Source organism: Peromyscus californicus, unplaced genomic scaffold, assembly GCF_007827085.1.
Source record: "Peromyscus californicus insignis strain IS unplaced genomic scaffold, ASM782708v3 Scaffold_16__1_contigs__length_79575227, whole genome shotgun sequence".
NCBI lineage: Eukaryota > Metazoa > Chordata > Mammalia > Rodentia > Cricetidae > Peromyscus > Peromyscus californicus.
In genome coordinates this window covers 43327201-43350476 of record NW_026294458.1, presented here as the reverse complement: position 1 = coordinate 43350476, position 23276 = coordinate 43327201, and the positions used below count along the sequence as shown (strand labels likewise).

At 36.7% G+C, this 23276-nt stretch overlaps 1 protein-coding gene and 1 pseudogene across 4 annotated transcripts in view; one reads left to right on the top strand and one right to left on the bottom strand.

The window, feature by feature from the left end:
* Epha6 (EPH receptor A6) overlaps nucleotides 1-23276 on the top strand; it is a 935524-nt gene that overhangs the window by 39717 nt on the left and 872531 nt on the right. The gene's annotated exons all lie outside the window — the stretch shown is intronic.
* Nucleotides 10482-11300, bottom strand: LOC128111635 (40S ribosomal protein S24-like; annotated as a pseudogene).

Sequence of the window (23276 nt, the reverse complement as noted above, 5' to 3'; positions counted from 1 at the left end):
TATGTTTGAAAAAATTGATATAGAATGAACTCCTTAAATAATTTTGTAATTTTGATATGTGAACATGATGCTTAGTAGCACCCTGGGTAGCTTGAGAAAGTAGTTAAAACCATCTAGATTGTATACTTGCAGCAACCAAAACATGAAATAAAAAGCAATCAGTAGCCGGGCGATGGTGGCGCACGCCTTTAATCCCAGCACTCGGGAGGCAGAGCCAGGCGGATCTCTGTGAGTTCGAGGCCAGCCTGGACTACCAAGTGAGTTCCAGGAAAGGCGCAAAGCTACACAGAGAAACCCTGTCTCGAAAGACCAAAAAAAAAAAAAAAAAAAAAAAAAGCAATCAGTAGAACACTGGTAAGAGACTACGTGTATAGTCTGTAGTAACTCCAGACATCTATACCCCACAAATTACAACACTAATGTACTACCAAATGATATCCCTGTAGGAGCCCATTTTCAGGTTTTTAGTGGCTTTACCCAGCAGGTCTGCATAGAGAGGATGATTAGACCACAGGCCTGAGTGCAGGTGTCTGAGATGAACTGCACTTGGCTGTGCTTGGGGGAGGTCATTTGCTCCACCCCTTGGCATTTCCATAAATACCCTAGGGCAGAGACAGTCAGTGCCCACTGGAATAAGTTCCAGGCCCTCTGGAGGCTATCCTGTATTTTTTTTCTATCTATCTCCACATTCTAAATCCTCCTATCTAATATTTCCTGCTGCTCTCACTCAAGAAAACTCTGGGGAACTGTGGGGTTGGTGGGTAAACACCCTGCATATCCCCACATCTCTTTTCACTTTTCATTTCGAGACAGAGTCTCACTAAGTTGTCCACACAATCCACAAACTTTGCAATCCTTCTGCTTCAGCCTCCTGGGTAGCTGAGATAAAAGACTTGAACCACCAGGCTTGGCAAAAACAATCTTAATGACATTTCAAACCATAGCCAGTCTGCTTGGAGGTCTTCTGTAATATTATGGCAATGATGGAGAGGATGTTTTGAGTTCCAGAGTTCAGCTGCACTATAGTTCATTTGTCCCCCAAGGTGGATGTGTGTCTCTCTTGGAGTGCACCACAGCCCTGTGCACTTGCTCATGGTTCACTCTGATTTCTCTCAAACCTGTGTGTCTCTCATTTTTCTCCCAAACCTCAATCAGTAGAGTGAAGGACTATGTACTTTTGTAATGGATTTAACTTATGTTGTTAAGGAAATAAGGTTTAATACTGACTATTAATAAAAATTTGTTTTAAGCAAGCCTCATTAGTGAATAAAAATTATGTATGTAATTCATTGTGGTCTGTTTAGCAAAAATTCCTCTGGTGTTATCTTAGTGCACTCTCAACCATCAGTGGCTAATTGTCCAGCCCTTGCCTATAAAGAGACATGATGAGAAAGCGTTTCCAACAAACAAAGGACAAATTAATGTTTTTTTTTTTTTTTTACTTTCAGGATAGTAAGACATAAGGGCATGATAAACATCCCTGGCAAGCAAGGAACATTTTAACATTTTTTATTAATTTTTGGAAAAATAGTCATAGTAAGAAATAGAAGAGAGTAATCATAGTCTTGAAGAATTGATTGGACACACTGTTTTCAGATAACTATATAAATATAGTTGCCTTATATATTTACTACAAATTATAAGGTCAAGGAACACTTAAATATTTGTGAATCCAGGGATCAGGAAAATAATTACTCAACAGTTACTCTTGCTAAGTATGTTAGAGAAGCAATGATATGAAAACATGAGTTCCTGGTATACTTCTGAACGTGTGGGAACTGTGTAAGCTGTGGAAGCCAAACTTCTACCATCCTGAAAGATGTGTGATGGAGTTACTAGAAGTCCTTTGCAGTTTGAGTTGGTCAGGGAAAACAGGTGAGTAGAGTGAAAATGAATAAACTCATTTGCTGAGTGCATGTTATTGATCACTTAATAGATACTCATTGTACTGAAAGCTTATGTTAGGAGTTGGGAACTATAATAGGGTGTTTCATGAGCTCACAGGTTTTTAAGCATAGCAAACAGTAGTAACATGATGAACATGTAGTAGCTGGGAATGTAACTATTTATCCCACATGGGCATTATTTTTGAATATCCATTGGTACATATTGTTAAGTTTTAATAGATATTTTAAGTTAATGTATAGCAGTTCAGTATATAGTTTTAATGATTTCCCTGCAATGAAATTATACCAACTTGCAAGAACATCCTAAATGGGTAACAGTACTCATAAATAAAGTATTAAAACTCTTTTAAAATTTTTTTTTGCTAACAATTTACTCAAATTCCATTTTTCTTAGGAAAGATCTTAGAGAAAGCGAAAAACTAGTGGTGACCCTACATTCACCATAAAACATGTAAGCCTTCAAGTTTTACTAGCTTCATTTGAAAATTTTATTGACTATCACTGCTGCCATGCTTTGTATAATACTGAAAGCTTCTTTCTAAACTATCCAAGAATTCCTTGAAATAGGTAAATTGGCCATGTAGCTAGACTTACAAAATAAGATGTATTTATGCCAGTACAGATTCCATTCATTTATAAAATATTATTATTATCATCATCATCATCATCATCATCATTATTATTATTTTGAAAAATAGGTATTGCTTTGCAGCTCAAGCTAGCCCTCTTGCCTCCTGGATCTCAATGTTGGGATTTCAAGTATACATCTCCACACCCAGCTTATGATTATATTTCTTATAAAAAATTTTTTCTAATGTTGGCAATCCATTTTAAACACATGAAAATATTTGGGTCCTACCTTTTTTTATTTTCACAACTGTAATTTTGCTTTATGGCTTTAGAGACGTACAGTCAGTGTGATCACCGTAAGAATCTGTTAAAAAAAAAGAAAAAAGAAAGAAAGAAAGTAGGAAGATTGATTTCCTAAGAGAATGTAAGTGCTTAACAAAAGTTAGAACTATCTTTGTGAGCAGCCTTCAAAGCTGAAGTAAATAAGACGTGGAGTTGAGCTTCCCAGAAGTCTTTAATTTGAAAGTCACTGATGGACTACAAATGTCCAGAGCCTTCTGCTGTAAGGCTTGTTCATTACCTTCATGCACTTGAGCAGATGAGGTGTGAAATATTGTAAGATACAAAGGTAAGAACTTTAAAAGTCCCTCCTTAAGCCTGTTTATTATTCAGTACCAACATGGATGATCCTTGTTCCTATTTATTCATTTCATGCTGTGGAAGAACAGGCAGGAAGTTGGGATCTCAAAATCAGACATAATATTATAGCAGTTTTTTGTTTTTCTTTTATGTCGGGTGATATAAAATCATCTAAACTTTCCCATCTTCCAGTGCCTATTTTATCATAGCTTACTAGAACCCTTCAGTTAGAAAAACAGGAGAGCCAGGTGTGTTCCTGTGACCCTATGTCTGAACCATCACCTCTTGGCTTTCGTTCTTGCACTGTAGACTGCAGTATTTCCCCAGCTCATATTCCTGATGTCATTCATAGTGCACGAGTGGCACTGAGCAGTGTTTAGGGCTTATACTCCGGATAATTTTAAATGCAAGCCTATCTGACTTTACTTCAAATGCTTCGATTTCTTCCTACTTGGGCTTCCCAAGTGTTCTTATACTCAAAGTCCATTTCTTAACCACAAAGAATAGAAATAAGAGTTATAATACTTTTGGAACAGTAAACGAGGTACTACACTTAAAATATACTTAGTAAAGTGCTTGACACACAAAAGACATTCAAACTATGGTAGCCAAAATTATTACGTCATGATACTGAGTTTTCAAATATGACTCAAATTCACCTTAAATCCTCAGACCAAGAAAATGTCCAGGTACAAACAGCTGAAAATATTAATTAGAGGTACTAAATCACTCCTTGTGTAGCATAGTTATTTTTAAACTATTTTTTTAGTAGTAAAGACGTTTAGTTTCAACTACTACTATTAGGTGAGTTTGAGAAAATTGAAAGTGATTTTGTGAATGTGTGTGTGTGTGTGTGTGTGTGTGTGTGTGTGTGTGTGTGTGTGAAGAGAGATGTTTTAGAGGACACTGTAGTGATAATTCAGGTATTAATATGTTTCTCTTTGTTTTGGATGCATAAGAATTATCAGAGAGCCTGTGCCTGGTGTGCTGAGAAGGGAACACAGGGCAGAAGAGTTGCTGAGTCAGAACTAAGGAGGAAAGAGGGATGCTTTCCCACACTTTAGCAGTGTGCCCTTTAAAAAGGCACATTCTGGAGAGCTTCTGTAAGAATACTTGCACAGTGAACAAAGCCTCCCAGTTAGTAAGGTTCAGCTTTTCCCCATCTCCTTAGATAAACATTACTAACTGGGAGGCATTTTTACTTAAGGTTCTTTTTCCTGGGGCGGCGGAGCGGCAGGGGTGAGGATTCTCTATACAGGCATAAAAGAGAGTCATCTTTGAGCATGTTCCAATCTCAGAGTCAGAAAAGCAAACTCAAGACAGAACGAGTCAGGAAAATGTTTCCTCTGTCTGCTTAATCACTCACTTTCTGAGATTATTCTTGGTGAATCAGAAATAGCAACCTTGAATGGCAGGTTATGAGTAGCAGCTAACACCTACCCCTCTCACACTGCAAGCTCCCAGATCTCAAGCAAAACAAAACTGAAGGAGAGAAATCTGCAGAGTTGTGTGAAATTTGGATATTTGTATTGAACTAAATTTTTAAAATAAGGCATAATTAAAATTCACAATAAATAATTAAACCGTCAGAGATTTCATTGGAATATGATATAAAATTAGCTCACAGAGGTTTTTTGTTGTTGTTGTTTTTAAGATCTGGGATGAAATCAAATAAAAAAAGATTTAAGCCCAGTACTTTTAAGTAAAATAACATAATTTTATATGATCCAATATGCCTTTAATAACAATATTATATAACAACAGTGTGTGTGTGTGTGTGTGTGTGTGTGTGTGTGTGTGTGTGTGTGTGTTTCCCTCAGTTTTGATAAATTCCTCAATCTAAGTGCTACAGGACAAGTCCTATCCTGTAAAAGCCCGAAGTCAGTTAAGAATACAAAATTTTCTTACAATATTATATAGCAGTAGTGTGTGTGTGTGTGTGTGTGTGTGTGTGTGTGTGTGTGTGTATCTCACTTTCGATAAATTCCTCAATCTAAGTGCTACAGGACAAATCCTACCCTGTAAAAACTTGAATTCAATTAAGAATACCAAGTTTTCTTCCAGTTAATAATATAGAAATCTTATAACAAGAAAACAACATAACTGAAGATAGTGCCATCTATTTTAATATGGAGGTAGCACTGATTGATCAACCTTATGTAAGTCTGAAGTTTGTCTACCTATTCCAAGTCTGTAATGTAAAACATGAAATTATGTTATATATTTCAGAAATCAACAAATGGTTGTGGTCCATATATCATGCACCTTAATAAACTTATCTGGAGTTAGAGAACAGAACAGCTGCTAGATAGACATAGAGGCCAGAAAATGGTGGCACACACACTTTTTTTTTTTTTTTTAGATTTCAATATGGCACTTTATTTTATTTTTGTTTCCCTTTTTATTAAGAGATTTTCTATTCATCTTACTTATCAACCCCAGATTTCCCTGTCTTCCCTCCTCCCACCCCCCCAACCTTCCCCCCAACCCACCCCCCATTCCACCTCCTGTAGTGTTAGTTGTCACTTTTCATATTCCCCAATTTTTTTTTTTTTTTTTTGGTTTTTCGAGACAGGGTTTCTCTGTGTAGCTTTGCGCCCTTTCTGGGACTCACTTGGTAGCCCAGACTGGCCTCGAACTCACAGAGATCCGCCTGGCTCTGCCTCCCGAGTGCTGGGATTAAAGGCGTGCGCCACGACCGCCCGGCATATTCCCCAATTTTTTTTTTTAATTTTAATTTTTTTTAATTTATTTTGCAATACAATTCAGTTCTACATATCAGCCGCGGATTCCCTTGTTCTCCCCCCTCCCGTCCCCCTCACCTTCCCCCCCGACACCCCCCCCCCCCCCATTCCCATCTCCTCCAGGGCAAAGCCTTCCCCACAGACTGAGGTCAACCTGGTAGACTCAGTCCAGGTAGGTCTAGTCCCCTCCTCCCAGGCCGAGCCAAACAATCCTGCATAGGCCCCAGGTTTCAAACAGCCAAATGAATGGAAACACATGAACTATGAACCAATGGCTGAGGGGTCACCAACTGGATCAGGCCCTCTGAATGGGTGAGACAGTTGATTGGCTTGATCTGTTTGGGAGTCATCCAGGCAGTGGGACCAGATCTTGTGCTCAATGCATGAGTTGGCACACACACTTTTAATCCTAGTATTCTGGAGGTAGAGATCCATCTAGATCTCTGTGAGTTCAAAGCCACACTTGAAACAGCCAGGCATGGTGACACATGCCTTTAATCCCAGGAAGTGATGGCAGGAAGCAGAAAGGTATATAAAGGTATATAAATCGTGAGGACCAAGAACTAGGGCCCAAATAAGCTCTTAGGCTTTTGAGCAGCATTTCAGCTGAGATCCATTCGGATGAGGACACAGAGGCTTCCAGTTTGAGGAAATGAGATCAGCTGAGGAATTGACAAGGTGAGGTGGCTGTGGCTTGTTCTGCTTCTCTGATCTTCCAGCATTCACCCCAATGACTGGCACCGGGTTTGTTTTTTTATTAATAAGACCTTCTAACAATTAGTGCTACAGATGGTATTATAAAGAATGTAAATTACACAATGGATAAATACAGAATATCAACTTTGATGATGAAGAAATGTAAAGAATAGAAGTAAGTTGCTATTTGCCATTTCCCATAAGAAGTAGAAAGGCACATATACTTAATGTTTCTAGGAGTGATATTTCACTGTTTTCTTGATCAACTCAAGAAATTGTGTGTGTGTGTGTGTGTGTGTGTGTGTGTGTGTGTGTGTGTGTGTGTGTGTGTTTATGTTGGGATGCTTGTGTCTTTGTGAATGCTGTCTCCCAAGAACACTCACTGGCCTGGATCTTACCCATTAGGCTTGGCTGTATTCTATCAAGTCACAGGAATCCAATTTTCTCTGCTTCTGTGGAACTGGGATTACAATTGTGCACCACCACATTCAGAATTTTAAATGAGTTCTGTGGGTAAAGCTCAATTTCTCATGCTTGCATAGCAAGAACTCTACCCATTGAGCCTTCTTTCCAACCCCAGAGAATTGCTCTTATGCAAAGACACCTATCATTTCTCATCTGAGGACTTAGAACTTTTGATAGTTCATTGTGCCAGATTCTAGAAAAAAAATAGTGAACAGCATGACTACAATCTCTGAACTTATGAAACTTAGTCCATTTCACAGGGATAAGTGATTGAGTAGCTAGTAACAATGAAGTCATGCCTTTGGCGTGGAAAGCATATTAGTCTGAAGGGGCCCATTAAATGAGCCACTTCCACACCATTAGGTGAAGGATATTGGGAGATCATTCTAGCAGGAATTTTTATGTAAGCTGAAACTGAGAGTGAGTAGAGAGTCATTAGGATAAGAGAATGTAGCTCGTGGGAAGGCCATAATAGTTAAGTCTTCAAGAAACAAATGTTTTGAGAAATAATTTTGGTAAGTCCTGGGGCACTTAATTTAAGGAATTTTTCAATGGGGCTTGAGAGATGGATGCAAGGTTCCTGTAGTGACACGGAAGCATACTGGCCACTTCAAAGTTGCTTGGAATATTTGAGTGATTTCAGGCCTTAGATGAGAAAAATGTGTTTAAGCATCACCTAAGAATTGTTTAAAGAATAGGAATGGTTATGAACTGTGGTTTTGTTTGTTTAAATTTTTTCTCAGTTTCATTATTCATAGAAATGAGGCAGTAGAATTTTACTGTAAAGTGTGATAGTTTGGAGTTGGTCAGAATATAAATCCAGGAAACCAAGAAAGGCCATTCTTCTCAATGAAAGTCCAATATGACATAAGATTCTCCTTTCTGAAGTTAATCTTTATAGACATGATGGATTCAAGATGTTTCTCTTTACATCACTTGATTTTAGAAATTTGAGATCCTGGGTGCCCTGCTTTTTTTATACATTTACACAGTACACAGTATTAGCTACTTGGTCATCAATATGATAAAACATTTGATAGGAACAGATTATATCAGTACATGTTTATTGTGATGCATTGCTTTAGAGATTTCAGGGCATTATGGAGAGAAATACTAGACATGGCAGAGAAAGTTTTAAAGACAATACCACCCATTTCTCTGTATGTGATATAGCCAGCATTGAGGATATATGTTTAAACTAACTCTAATTTGAGTAGCTACATATTGCTGATTATTCTTTTTTTTTGCTTACTTGTTCAGAAAAAAAGGCAGACTCTTTCCTCAATAATAATGTGAAATTTTGTCTCTATCGGGCTTCCATAAGGGACAGTAGTGTGCCATTTAAACGTTTAGTTATATCTCCAAGCAATAGTAATCATGGGTCTAATTTAATATTTCATTTTATTTTATGAGACATTTTAGTTTCTACTAAAAGTTTGAATTCATATAAAAGCTCAGTCAGAGAGGAACTCTATAGAGGACATCATTTCTGTACAATTTTAAATGACTGCTAAAGTGTCAAACCGGTAGGATCCCTATATTTAACTTTAGAGATGTTGCAGACTTCCTAGGTCTTTTAAAATAATTTTAAATGCAGTTTCATGTTTCCTTTCTTAGCTTTTCTTCAACCTAAGTGGCCATAATGCATTGGCTATTTTTGTGCATGTGTTAAGAGCATCCTCTAGGCTAGAGATGTAATTCAGGAGATGGAGTCCTTGCCTTATATGAACAAAGACTTGGCTGTGAGCAGAAGCATCGCACAAGCTGTGAGTGCTGGCATCTGTCTGTCATCTCAGCACTCCAGAAGTGGAACCAGGAGAACAGCATGTTCAAGAAACCAGCCTAGGATACAGGAAAAAAGGATAAAAACCTTACCTATTTTTTTCACAGATACTCCCTATTATCTATATGTTGGTTTCTTTATATTTGGAAATAGAGTAGAATCTATGCTATAGTTAGTGTTTTATTCACACATATATACATATATGTATATGATATATTAATATAAATATATTCACACACACTCATATATACATATCTGTTATATTGTCTTGACCTTGCGTAAGTCCTATTCAAATTTATTTTTCTCAAATTGTTGAAGCTCCTGAATCATGTTTTCCTCTCTATAGCTGTTCGTTCTCCTCCTCATAGGATTAAAATTTTAGATGATTATTGTACCTTTGTCAGTACTCTCCCTCTGCTCCATTAATTTCCTTTGGTACAATCTGATACATAAATATAAAAGACATTCATTATTTATTGCTATTGGACCAATGAATTTATAATCATATGGCCATGACTACTCATTCTTCAAAGTGTTCTTCCTAACCTTGAAGCTACCAAAAGTATACTTTAATTCTTATTTTTCCTAAATTTCTATTTTACTCAAATTTTGAGTCATTTATCAACTTCCAAGTTATCTATATTTTTGTGTATTTTTTACAAATATCTGTATATATTGTATATTTTTATTTTGTGGTTCCATTGAGTAACTTCATTGTTTTAAATTAAAACTTTAGTTTTCAGAATAGCATGAGACTCTAGCAAAATTGAGAGGCTATTATTCATATTTTCGACACTCAGTCATAGGGAAGAATGTGGCGTTAACATTCATAGTTTGTGGCCATAATGGGAGAATATTTACTAAAGAAAATCCATCCATTCTGTTAAAACTAAGATGATTCTTCTTAGGAAGTCATACATACAATTTTCAATAGTATCTAAGTATCTGTCTCTTCAGGCAAATTAGGGAAGGTTTTAAAAGCGATCATGAGGTAGGCCACAAGTTGTGATGAGGAATCTGTTTGTAGTGCTACTAAATTGGAATGTTCCAAAAGAACAGCATAAGTGACATTGTTAGAAGGGGAAGGGACAAGGTGAATTTGAGAAATTCCAGTGTTTCAGAGTCATGGAGGCTAGAATGACATAAAGAGAGAAAAATTAGAGCAGGGAGACAGCACAAACTAGGGGTTGTCCTACACACGTTGCCGAAGAATTCAGGGTACAATGGCCCCTGTGTTCCTATAGGAACTCTATTCATGGCTCAATCAGTAGCAGAATGAAATATGTGAATAAAAATATCATACCTGCGTGGAACTTCTATACATACTTTTCTTGATTTATTATATAAATTAAACATTATAACAACTAATTCCATAGTATGTGCATTGAACCAAGTATCAAGATAAATTTCAGGATAATTTAGAATATTGGAAACAAGTGTGTAGGTTATGCACAAATAATGTTCATTTTACATATGAGAGTTTAGTATCTGGATATATTGATATCCATAGGAGGCCTTGTAAGCAGTACCATATATATAACAAAGTACAACAATATATATTGTAAAGCAACAATTTCTAAGCCATGTTCTCTTTTTTTCACTAGAAGTTTTTAGTTTATTTGTACCCTAGTTAGAAATCTGCATCATCATAGCAGATCATCTCTATTCCTCTTGCTGTTATCCCGTCTCCAACTCACTTTTTGCAGCACCAACATTGGCCTTTGTAGAACCCCTCACCTTCATTCTGTTCTTGTATTCCTTTCACTTTTTTTCCTGAGGGGTTTTTTTTCTTCTTCTTCTTGTAAAGGTCATGTCTTACAAGTCTTTGTTTAGGGTCATACTTCTTTGCATAATCAAAAGAATCAAAAATCCTGCCAAGTCAGTTGTCTTGACACCACCAACATGGTTCCCGATGGGTACTGTGTAGCTAGAGTTTTCCTGCCTGGCCCACAGTCAGGACAAATCTCTCTCACCTGCCAGTCCCACAGATGCTCAGACCCGACCAAGTAAACACAGAGACTTATATTGGTTGCAAACTGTATGGCCGTGGCAGGCTTCTTGCTAACTGTTCTTACAGCTTAAATTAATCCATTTCCATTAATCTATACCTTGCCACGTAGCTTGTGGCTTACCGGTATCTTCACATGCTGTTTGTCATCGTGGCGGCTGGCAGTGTCTCTCTGACTCAGCCTTCCACTTCCCAGCTTTATTCTCCTCCTTGTCCTGCCTACACTACCTGCCTAGCCAATGGCCAATCAGTGTTTTATTTATTGACTAATCAGCAACACATTTGCCATACAGAACATCCCACAGCAGTACTGAGTCCAACCAAATACAAAGATGATAATGGGTGTGATTTTGTAGATTTTGGCTAGACTTTTCTGCCTCTGGTACTGTCACCTTTTCAGGGTAAAGGACATTAATGACCATTTGCTTTCTCTGAAGCAAAGAGTTAGTCATGAACTTCCTGGTCCAGATTGTTACTGTGTCATTCATAATGGCTGCAGTCCCTAAGCAGCCACAGAGAAAAAGATTAACCATGTTCTCTTGAATATACTTTAAAATATTAATATAGATTCAATACAAGTGAGGTTGTAGTATCTAAAATGGTAAAGTTAAAGTACTAAGTTAATTATAATTAATTTTTTTTCTTGTTTAATTTTTAAATCTTGTTTCTTATTCAAAGTCGCCTCCAGTTCATTATTATAATATATATATATATATATAATATATATATATATATATATATATATATATATAGCTTTAACAAGATATTAACAGGTTTCTGTAAATTGGGATGCAAACAGTCTTTGGGAGTTACTATTTTGCCTATAGCACTCAGGATTCAAATTGAGGGACTTGTTATATATGGTAAATGAGGCTCAAGGATGGTGCTATGGTTTAAATGAGTACCTTCTAAAGTTCTTTTTTTGGCAAGGTAATTGTTTTCAGAGTTGAAGAGCCCTTAAGGTGTGACGAGACCAGAAAGTCTACTTCCTTGTGAATGGGTGAGGTGATCTTATAAAGGGATTGGCTAGATGAATTGTTTCTCTTGTACTTCTACTTTGTACCATGCAAAGACACCAAAATTACAACTAAGCAGTCACCATACCCCCGATTTTGTTTTCCCACCCCCCAAAACTGTGAGAAACAATATATCTAGTTCTGGTTTAATAACAGAAATGTTCAAAGAGGTGGGATGCTGCTTTATACTAGGTATGGTGGAGCAGACCTTGTGGGCCAGATTTGAAACAAGAAAATCAGACAGAGCTGACAGATTCAGGAAGCCTCTCTCTGGTCCTAATGGAAGCTCTCTTGTCCAGATGGGAGCTCCGGGGCAGGATGGGAGGTGGGGGCTGGTCTCTAAGTCTCAGGAAGTGGCAGGAGTCTCTGGCAGATGGGCATGGGGGAAGGACATGGAGATTTCAGGGTCTGCCAGGGGTCTTGGAGAAGGGGAACCTTCCCAGTGGGGATGGAAGGGATCCTGCCCGATGGCCAGAACCTGGGGCGAAGTTGGGCAGGTCTTCCCTGGAATGACTGGTGCCCAGGGATGGGACCTAGGGGCAAGCCTCTCTGGGTATGACGGGACCTGTCCTCAATGCATGAGCTAGTTGTTTGGAACCTGGGGTTTATACAGGGACACTTGGCTCAGCCTGGGAGGAGGGGGGACTGGACCTGCCTGGACTGAATCTACTAGGTTAAGTCTTTGCCCTGGAGGAGATGGGAATGGGGGGTGGGCTGGGGGGAAGGGGGGCTGAGAAGGTGAGGACAAGGGAACCGTGGCTGATATGTAAAATTAAATTAAATTATAAAATAAAATAAAAATTAGAAAAATTAAAAAAAAAGAAAATCAGAAAGTAGTGTCCATTGCTCAGGAGGACAGTGAGTTATGATGTGGATACATTCGTTTCTTTGAGAGGACTTTTAATTGTGTCTGAAGCATAAAAAAACATGGTAAATGACAGTGTTTGAAAGGCTGATAATATTGCAATAACACTTCAAGTTCCAAACTGATTAATTTCATCTGCAAAGTATGATGTCAGAGGAAAAAAAAACAAATGTATTTATAACAAGGGTACAATCTACATCATATAAATCATATGCAGTTTTAGAAAATAGAATGAAGTAAGATTCATTTAGTCAAAAGAAAATTAAATCATTCAGGAATGATTTTCATTGAGAAATTAAAGATTTTTGTTTAAAAACTACTATTATTTGTTAATAGAGAATAAGAGAAGTGAATTTATCTTTAGAAAGGGTACCTACAACAATAACATCCTAACCAACTAACTGTGGACACTATGCTTTTAAGTTTATATTTCTCCTAAAAAATATAACTCATGATAAGCAAATGCAATTTTCTGTCCCTATTTGAAAGCATATGGATCAGCCTGTAGAAATGGGACTTTCATTCTCATTTAACACATCTTTGGAGATATATATTTCACCGTGCAAAAAATATTTGCTCTGTAATATAACTGTATTAAAATATCCAGTTTCCATGTATCAAACTTCACATGAACCCATGACTGTGAAGGTCATTGGGAAGTAAGTCATTGGGGCATTTTGTCAAGTTAGCCTAGCTCCAGATTTAGTGAGATACACTGCATCAACGAAATAATCTAGCGAGCTATAGGTGAATGGATGCCTGACATCCCTTTCTGTCCCGCACATTCTGTTGAATACATATACATTTGCATACACACATGAACCTATACTCACACACACACAAAAAAAAACTATTTTTTGGTAAGGAATTTAAAACTTCTTAATTAAAAAATTAAGGAATCAATATATTGTCAAAAATTATAAAATTAGTTTCCAAAATTAATTCAATAAAATGTGTGATATAACTATGGAAACTATGTGTAAGTAATAATCAAAATGCCAGCAGTGTAGTTGACAATAGATATATTTGAAAAACATTTAGTTCAAGTAGAAAAAAGTTTTTAAGCTAGGTGTGAGATACATGTTTACAATGGTGATATTCAGGTAGCTGAAGCAGAAGGATGACAAATTCAAGGTCATCCTAGCCTGTGTAGCTTTGTCTCAAAAAAATTAAAAATATGCAAAAAAAAACCACTCTATGTTTCTTTAGCATCATTTAGTGATGAAGCTTTGAAATTGAAAGCCATCAGGAAAATCAAGAGGGTTTTTCAAAAGGAAAACCTGGCCATGTATTGCCAGTAATTTAGTACTTTACAGGATATCTTTGATCTATAATTTGGTGAATAAATTTAACTTCTGTAAAAGAGATTCCCTTCTGAGACAAACTGACAGTGAATAAACCATCCTTCTCGTTTATAAACTGGTCTCCTGTATACATAACCAACAAAAACCAGTCTATTCCATTGTGCCCTCACCTCCTTAAAGGGCCGAGGACAGACTTTGGTTCCTGAAAACTTCACCAAAAGAGGTTTTTTTGATGCCCTCATGTAAGCACAACAACTTGGAAATGAAGATCAGGAGTTCAAAGACAGCCTGAGCTACTTGTGACCTTTAAAAAAAAAAGCCGTAAGAGTTTGTCAACATTATATACTTCTTCCTCCAATCCATGCCTTAGATAATCAGTAAATTAAGGAGAGTATTCAGAGCATTGTGAAAGTCTGTATCTGCTTCCTTGTCCTTAATTATACTTGAGAACCTAATGCTGAATAAAATATTCTTCATTTGCCTAAATGTTAAAATGGTTTTGTCATTTCTACTGCATTTGCTTTATTGCAGGCGGTCCTGGTAATAAACAGTTTGACAATACTCCTTAATGATGCGCCTTCCCCACAGGGTAATGATGATACTAATGTAGGTTTTTAAAAGTTTATTTTTATGCCAACAATAAAGCTTCCATCTGTCATTCGTTTCTGTACACCAAAGTCACACTGCTTCTGGCATGGGTCACATTCGTAAATGTTTCATTTATGAACCCTTCCTCCTCTCTACTCCTGCTCCCTTCAGAAATATCCTGGAAAAGATGTGCTGCTTTATAATCCTTGTGCCTCTCAATCTGACTTTGCATCCACTCTGACATTTCCTTAGTCATTTCCAGTAGAAAGCTATCCTCCATCCTTCTCAGGACTTCATGAAATGATTGGGCTAAAGGCCGATCAACGCACAACTGACAGGATACTGCTTGCTACATATTTTATGTACGTCTGATCATGGCTATATTTTTTTATTATACACTGCTATCCTCCATGGGCACTATTACTTACCAGTGTAACTGGTATGATTCAATTTACCTATTTAAAAGACAACACCTGTCCTTCAGGCACTCAAGTATGTTGCAGTATGGTAAAAGCACTTGAAAATTACATTTTTATATAAATTATTCTTGTGTAGCATCTCACCAGAATTCATAAGAGTGCATGAATAAATTATCCAGTTTCGTGACTGAATAAGTGTATTTCATGAGCAGTTGACTATGAAATCCGCAGGTTCATGAGCAGACTTTGTCAGTTACTTTAGAAAAGAGTCTTCAAAGTGGCAGTTTGATCTAACTCCTTTACAGCCTAGCAGAGCTGTGGCATGGCTCACATTTCTGTAGTAAGCTGAAGAAATTCCTTGTGCTTATGTCTGTTTTGATGACTCCTTAAGTGGATCCATTAACATCAGAAACTCAAAGTGTGGAGAGAAAATACGATTCATGACACAAGCAAACTGTATTACTACTCTTCTCTTCCGTTCATATACTAAGTGTTTGTAACCTAGTAGGGTGCTAAGATCATAATCCATTGAAAGCCACATCAGGGTAGGTGCTGAGAATTAGGCAATTACTTGTTTTAGGACAGAAAAGTTCACAATAATTAACAAAGTGGCCACAGTTATAGAAAACACAATATTAATGACAAGTCTTATCCCTGGATACAAATGGAGTATACATTAGAGTTTTAGAATTTATTTTTCCACAAATTCCCATAAGGAATTTCTTAGGTGCGGTGATTTTTAGAATGCCATGAAAATGTCCCAAGGTTCTATTACCAAAATGCTACTAGAATAATTCACACAATGATTCACGCTTAACTTAGATTTTTGAAATGCTGCAGAATTAATAATGGGAAATGATTATTCATAATCAAATCTACAGGCTAATTTAGCAATATATTTTCTTCATATGGTACATCCATTCAGTAGAGCAACTGATAAGAGGGAGTCATTTACCCACCATGCTCATCATAGGACAAATACATGGGACTGATGTGAGAACGAACAGCTTGAGGGCACTGCTGGCTAAAAGGGGTGAGTCCAACCTGGAGAAGGAAAAGTGACTCCAGATAATACAAAAGATGTGTCTCTTCTCACAGCCGATTCTATGGTTCAAATGATATCTAATTTGTTTTTGTATTTCCCAGTGACTACTTTGTCTGCTAAGGACATCAGATAGATCATATGGAAATGGTACATGAGCATCTTCTCCACACATTGAACATTTACATTTCAAGTACTTACTTTTCTCACTGTAGCTGAAGAGGGTGCTGGTAATCTTATGGGATACAAATAAAAATTTTAGGATTATGATCAAGTCCTGACTGGAGTAGTCTGTGAGGCTGTATTCTCTGAGACAGTTGACTTGAAGTTGATTTTGGATGTTGGATGGTCTGGACCAAGGTATCGTTGGAGACCTTTTAGGGGGTCTTGGCTGGTCCAACAACATTAGCCTGGAAGCAATCCATAGGTTCTCATTTTCTGTGGAAACAAAAGCAGAACCTCTTTTCCAAAGCAGCATATCCTTAGACATAGATGTTGAAATCAAGATATCTTTAAAATATACGTATTGATTTAACTCAGCAGCTTTTATAATCAAATGTCTCTCTGCAGTTAAAAATTCTGAAGACAACACAATCCAGATTCTCTATATAATATCCATCTTTACATGGCTTATTTTTTATATTACTTTTACTTTCTCTTTAAAGACTTTATTTTTTAAAAAACTTTCTATTTCTTTATATAACTGTCTATATTCTCTTTCCTCTGTCTTCCAAGCCTATGTGTATATATACATATATTTTATAAATCGTTTAGAGGCTTATTTCATCCGAATCTGTTTTATTGTGAATCTATTGCTTTAAACTACAGTATTACTAGGACTGAAATGGCAGCTTTGGCTGTTGGTTCCACGTACCTCAGCTTCCAAACATGGTGGAACTATGTTTACTACCAGGCACCAGGCTCACTGCTGACTATGCTAAGCAGTGGGTCTATGCTTCCATCCAATAGCCCAGAAACCTCTTTTTTTTTTTTTCCTGTACTAGCAAAAGCTAAATCTGCAGTGCACTGTGCAGCTTGGAGACATGGCGGAAACCTGCCATGGTGCACTCAAGCCCATATGCAGCTGCAAACCTGCCATACTGTAGCTCCCAGCTTGCCTGAGAGATACAACTAGGAAGCTGTTTTGGGGTCTGTTTTAGACTCTTTTTCTTTTTTTTTTTTTTAAGCTTTCTCAGGTTTTAGGTGGAAACTCTTGCCCCATGTTTTTGCACCATTTGTAGTTGAATTTTTCCTGTGTCTCACCTGGCCCATAGTCAGGACAAATCTCTCTCACTTGCCAGGCCCAGAGCTGTTCAGACCCAAGTAAACACACAAAGGCTTATATTATTTACAAACTGTATGTCCATTAGCTCAAATTTTACTGACTAGCTCTTACACTTAAATTAACCCATGATTCTTATCTATGTTTAGCCACGTGGCTTGGTACCTTTTTTTCAGTTCTGCCTTTACATCTTGCTTCCTCTGTGTCTGGTTGGCAACTCCTGACTCAGCACTTCCTCTTCCCAGCATTCTCCTCTTCTGTTGGACCCATCTATAATTCCTACCTGGCTATTGGCCAATCAGCGTTTTATTAAACCAGTGTGCAAGGGCATTATCCCACAGCACCTCACTATTCTGGACCACTCTTTCAATGCTCAGTTAAGAATATATTTCTACCCAAATAGGCACTTCTTGACTATGTTCTTTTCCATTATCTGCCTTCTTCCATTTATTATTAGAGAGGAGGCAGGACTTGCCCTTGAGGAACTCTGATTTAAAATTTTAATTGTTAACGATAAATTATTTTTATTGTTCTCTAGGTATTGTAAAAATACGTCCTTTCAAAATGTTTCCAAGTATTTCTTTCAAAATGATGACAATATAATTAAGATTTTTTCTTTGAACATTTTCTGTTCCCGATGATGAAAGCCTGCCTTTTATGAATATCTACTTCTGATAATGTTTACTTCACAATTGTGTCTCTCTAGACAAATTTAGTAGACCTTTCACACATTTGAGATTGTTTGAGAGAGCATCTTACAGGCAGAAAATAATTATTTCTTTCTCATTTTGTTGACTTCAGGGATGTATTTCTGCTATCTGTTCCATCCTTGGCATTCTGTGGAAACTGGAATAAGTTATCCAATTACTGACAGCTCTGATGTTGATGCTGATGATGTGATATTGAACACCCTATCTTACAGAACAGCAATTCAATTTCACACAGTTTCCTAAATAACTGCAACCTCTCTTTAGCTGCATCTCTAATTAAGGACATTTTAATCTGTTCTGCTATTTGCATGTCTGAATAAACTATGCCATGGGGATCAACACAAAAATCCTAATACTGGAAGTGATAAAATGCCACAGAACCCTTTGAAGATAGATACTGTATCCTATAGACTGTATAAATTCTCTCTCTCTCTCTCTCTCTCTCTATATATATATATATATATATATATGTGTGTGTGTGTGTGTGTGTGTGTGTGTGTGTGTGTGTGTGTGTATCAGAGGCTTTATAGTCTCCTGCTGGAATAATAGCAACACATTAGATATGATCAAATAGCATTCCTGGATACATTACTATCCAACTGAGAAATATTGAAATTTATTTTATGTAAATATAATACATAAAGTCCATGTAAATATAATAAAGGAAAACAGCACTACAAAAGGAAAGTCCCTTCCATTTTCAAGAATGAAAATAAAGATGTTACTCACAGAGGCTCTTTTAAGCTCACATGAAATTTTTGTTTTTTAAATAGAAAACCTCTATTGTTTCTGTTTAAAAGTAAAGGTGTCAAAACTTTTTTTAAAGACTAATTTGTTCAGAGTTGTTTTGATTTGCATTTCCCTGATGGCTAAGGATGTTGAACAATTCTTTAAATGCCTTTCAAGCACTAGTGGAGAGGTTGCCTGAACTGGTCTCCCCCGATATCAGATTGGTGATTACCCTAATTGTCATCAATGAATCTTCATCGAGTAACTGATGGAAGCAGATGCAGAGATCCACAGCTAAGCACTGGGTGGAGCTCCCAGAATCCAGTCCAAGAGAGAGGAGGAATTACATGAGCAAAGGGGTCAAGATCATGTTGGGGAAATCCACAGAGACAGCTGACCCAAACTAGTTGGAGCTCACTGACTCTGGACTGACAGCTGGGGAACCGAGGAGACAGAACTAGGCCCTCTGAATGTGGCTGACTGTTGTGTGGCTTGGGCAGTTTATGGGCCAATGTCAGTGGGACCAGGATTTATCCCTTGTGCATGAACCAGCTTTTTGGAGTCCGTTCCCTATGGAGGGATACCTGGCTCAGCATTGATAGAGGGGAGAGGGATTTGGTCTTGCCTCAACTTGATAGGTCAGACTTTGTTGACTCCCCATGGGAGACCTTACCCCCTCTGAGGAGTGAATGGGGAACAGGGTAGGGAAGAAGTGGAGGGGAGTGTGTAAGAGGGGGGAAGGAGGGGGAACTGTGGTTGGTATGTAAATTTAAAACAGAACTTTTAAATTAAAATATAAATAAATAAAGACTGACTTATTATTAAATAAACCTTGTTTTTCATTGAAACAGCCATTGAATTGTGGATAGGATTTTGAAGTAAATGGTCATAATTTCTTTAACAAGAGTTATAGCAACAATAACTTGTGTATTTCAGACCTTCAGTTTTGTGATGTGTTTTCAAAAAAAGAAAACTATCTAAAGCACATTAAAAACAAGGTTGGGATATACAAGGACAGAAGTAGAAAGGTTTATGTGACTTTGATGCCTTGGAAGCAACGGGGAGCACCTTCAATGGTCTTAGTTAAGTGGGATATCTTTGGGGGAGACGTGAGAGACTTGGGGGCATTTATTAAATATATCTTGAAACTGGCAAAACTAAGATGAAAGACAAATAGTCTTTCTTTCTTCCCTTCCTTCTTTCTTTCTTTTAACCAATCCAACCCTGCATAGTTGAAGCAGATATAGAGACTTGAGGTCCCAAGATGAAACAAGTGGAAGAATTATACAATGCTGTTCAGTATCAACATGACAACATTTTTGTCCTCTTACTATTTCACAGTCAGAGCAATAGCAATGATTTGGATACAAATGCGTAACTGCCATGTGGACACATAGGTGCGTAAAATGACATTAGTCAGGGTCTCAGCCTCCTGGTATAGTAAATGAACTCCTAAGAGATCAGAGAGACCCTTAGATTCTCACTGGGTCTCTGTGGTCAGTGCTGCCAATGATATATTTAAGGGGTGTTTGTAAACGGAAGCAAATAAAGCTACATCAGTGAAGATAAATACCTAGATGTACCTGGAAAGAGAGAAAAGGAAGGTGTAAAAGTGAGGATGGACATTCTAGTTCTATCTTAATCAGCTAAGCAGCTTTCTCTTGGACAAGTTGGTAGTGATAGGCATGACTCTGTAGTTTTCTGTGTCTCTAAATAATAGCAGATTTTTTTCATTTGGTAATAACTTCCAAGGAACTTCTTTGAGTAAATTGTACATAGTTTGTTATTTTATTTATTTATTTATTTATTTACTTACTTACTTATTTATTTACTTACTTACTTATTTATTTATTTATTTATTTTGGTTTTTCGAGACAGGGTTTCTCTGTGTAGCTTTGCGCCTTTCCTGGAACTCACTTGGTAGCCCAGGCTGGCCTCAAACTCACAGAGATCCGCCTGGCTCTGCCTCCCGAGTGCTGGGATTAAAGGCATGCGCCACCACCGCCCGGCAGTTTGTTATTTTATTTTGTTACTTTTTTCATTTAAATAATAACCAAATTTACATTTTTAGAATTGAAATAAATGGAATGATTTATTTTGCAGAAAAATATTGGGATGTTTTCTGAAGAAGATATTTTGTAATGAAATACAAGACTGTTATGAGCTCAAGAGTTCAACACTTAAATTTCTAATTTGTGAAAGTAATTTAACCTTACTATATACTTAGTATGTTATGTTTCAAAATGGAATTTTCCAGGTTCTCAGAACTTAAAGGCTGAATAAAAGAAATGACAAATATCACTTATAGTAAAGACAAGTGAACAAGAATAGAGAAATAAGCATAGCCACAAACAAACAAAATGTTTTCAGTACGACTAATGAACCAGTGTCAATCTCTATAGACTAAGCTGACTTCATTATTTTTAAGAAGGAATGATCCTCTGCACTGTGTTGCTTTGAAAATAATATCAATATATAGAAAGGCATTTGAGGGGTAAGCATATAATCCTATGTACACTCACAGCAATCTCTATTAGTTTGGGGAGGGATTAAATATTGATTGCAACACTGTAGTACACAGGTCTGTATGTAAAAAAATCTTTAGTTTTAACCCCATAAACTAGGCAGTTTTGTCAAGCCTGAATTAATGTGATAACTTCAAAGTCAGTTAAAGCACCTGACAACGTCTCTGTCTAGAATATACTGTATTAAGGTACGTGTCTGTTTCTATCATTCATACTTCTAAGATTATAATCGTTGCATTTCCTCTCATTTGTTTTCTTTTTTTTTTTTGGTGTCACAGGATAGGTAGGGGTGACTACAGCTAGTGAAACACAACTCATCACACCATTGTCCTGATGAGCTGTTTCTGAGTGACTCAACTCTCGCTTTACCTGACCCAGTCTTAAAGTGGAATCACCTTCTAAAGAGAACACCTTATCCTCCATGCATGAAATCCATTAAAGCAAGTATCCAAACAAGTATCCACACAAATACCTGTGGTTGTTTGAACCTTTTAGAGTATTGAAATAATGACAATCAGCATTCCAGAATGGATGAAGGAGGTATGACGGCCTGTAGGCAGACCAAGTTCAGTGTATGGTTCCACACCCATGAAGATATGACCAACACAAATTAGACTTGTTGGACGTGCAAGGAATTGGGAGGAAATGGAGGTATGAATCTAATCAAAATGTATTGTGTACATATATGAAATTCTCAAGGAATTAACAAAAATATATCTTTAAAAATAATATAGTCAGTTCTTATGACATCAGTTTGTATCTTTATTATTAGTATCTTTAAAATAAAAATATCTTAAAAGGCGTATACATATATAACTATATTTGAGACAGAGTCTTTCATGATGAGATTCCATGTATTCCATGCTGGCCTAGAACTAGTCAAGTAGTCAAAGACAACAAGATGATGTTGATCATCTCATTTACCTCCCTCTACCTTCACTATAGGCAGATCGCTTTCATTCATTAAGTGGTGCTGGAGGCTTCCTGTATGCTGCTAGGCAAGCCCTCTACCAACTGAATCATATTCCCATTCCCAACTCCCAGGAAAAAAAGGACTTTCTTAATGAAATAACTTATATCCTTATTAATTTTTCAAAACAATATATAAGTAAAATTTCATATTCTTTTATTATTCCATTTTAACCAAGACAATTTATCATATATTGCAAATACATATACTGTTTTTAAAGTAGTATTATTTAAGCTTAATAAAGAGGGTTAAGACTAGGTAAATTAAAAGCATGACACTTATACGAAGTATTGAATCTTATGTTCATATTTGTTTGTATTTATTCTACTACTATTAAAGTTCACTTTATTATTTAATATTTGCTTCTAGCACAGTTTTTTTTTTAACTTTCATGATGTATAAGTAAAAGTTAACTGATATATTGCAGTAGAATTTTAGAGGTGAATATAATATACTGGATTCTTTCAAAAGTTAAATAAATAGTTTCCCAAGCATATTCTATACCTTATGTTGCTTCACAAAATAAATGTTTCAAAACATCGTGTTAGCACCACCCTAGTATTTACTTTTTGTTTATCTAGTTTCTCACTATTTAAATAAATAATTAAACTTTGAGTTTCTCTCAGAAAAATGTACGTTTTGAGTTTTACTCCATGACTAAGTACAATTTAAACCCTGGCTGTTTCATTTAAAATTAAAATCTGCTGCCTTTACATTGAGTTGCTGTTGCAATTTGGGTTTGCAGTGATTTTGCACTCTAGCAGGCACTGCATCCCGTTTGTTTAAAGCCAGCAGGGGGAGCTCTCACCTCGTTGGGTTCAGTGTAATTAGTTTGGGAAATCTGCATTGTGGGGTTTTGTAGAAACAAATGGTGAAATTAAAACCTTCATGCCCTGTAATGACATTAAACTCTGAATGGTTTTCTGGTTTAATTTAATATTAATTCATCATTTACTTGTCTATAGTGCAATTTTTTAAAAAAATGCTATTAGGAATTTTTTTTTTTAACAGCAT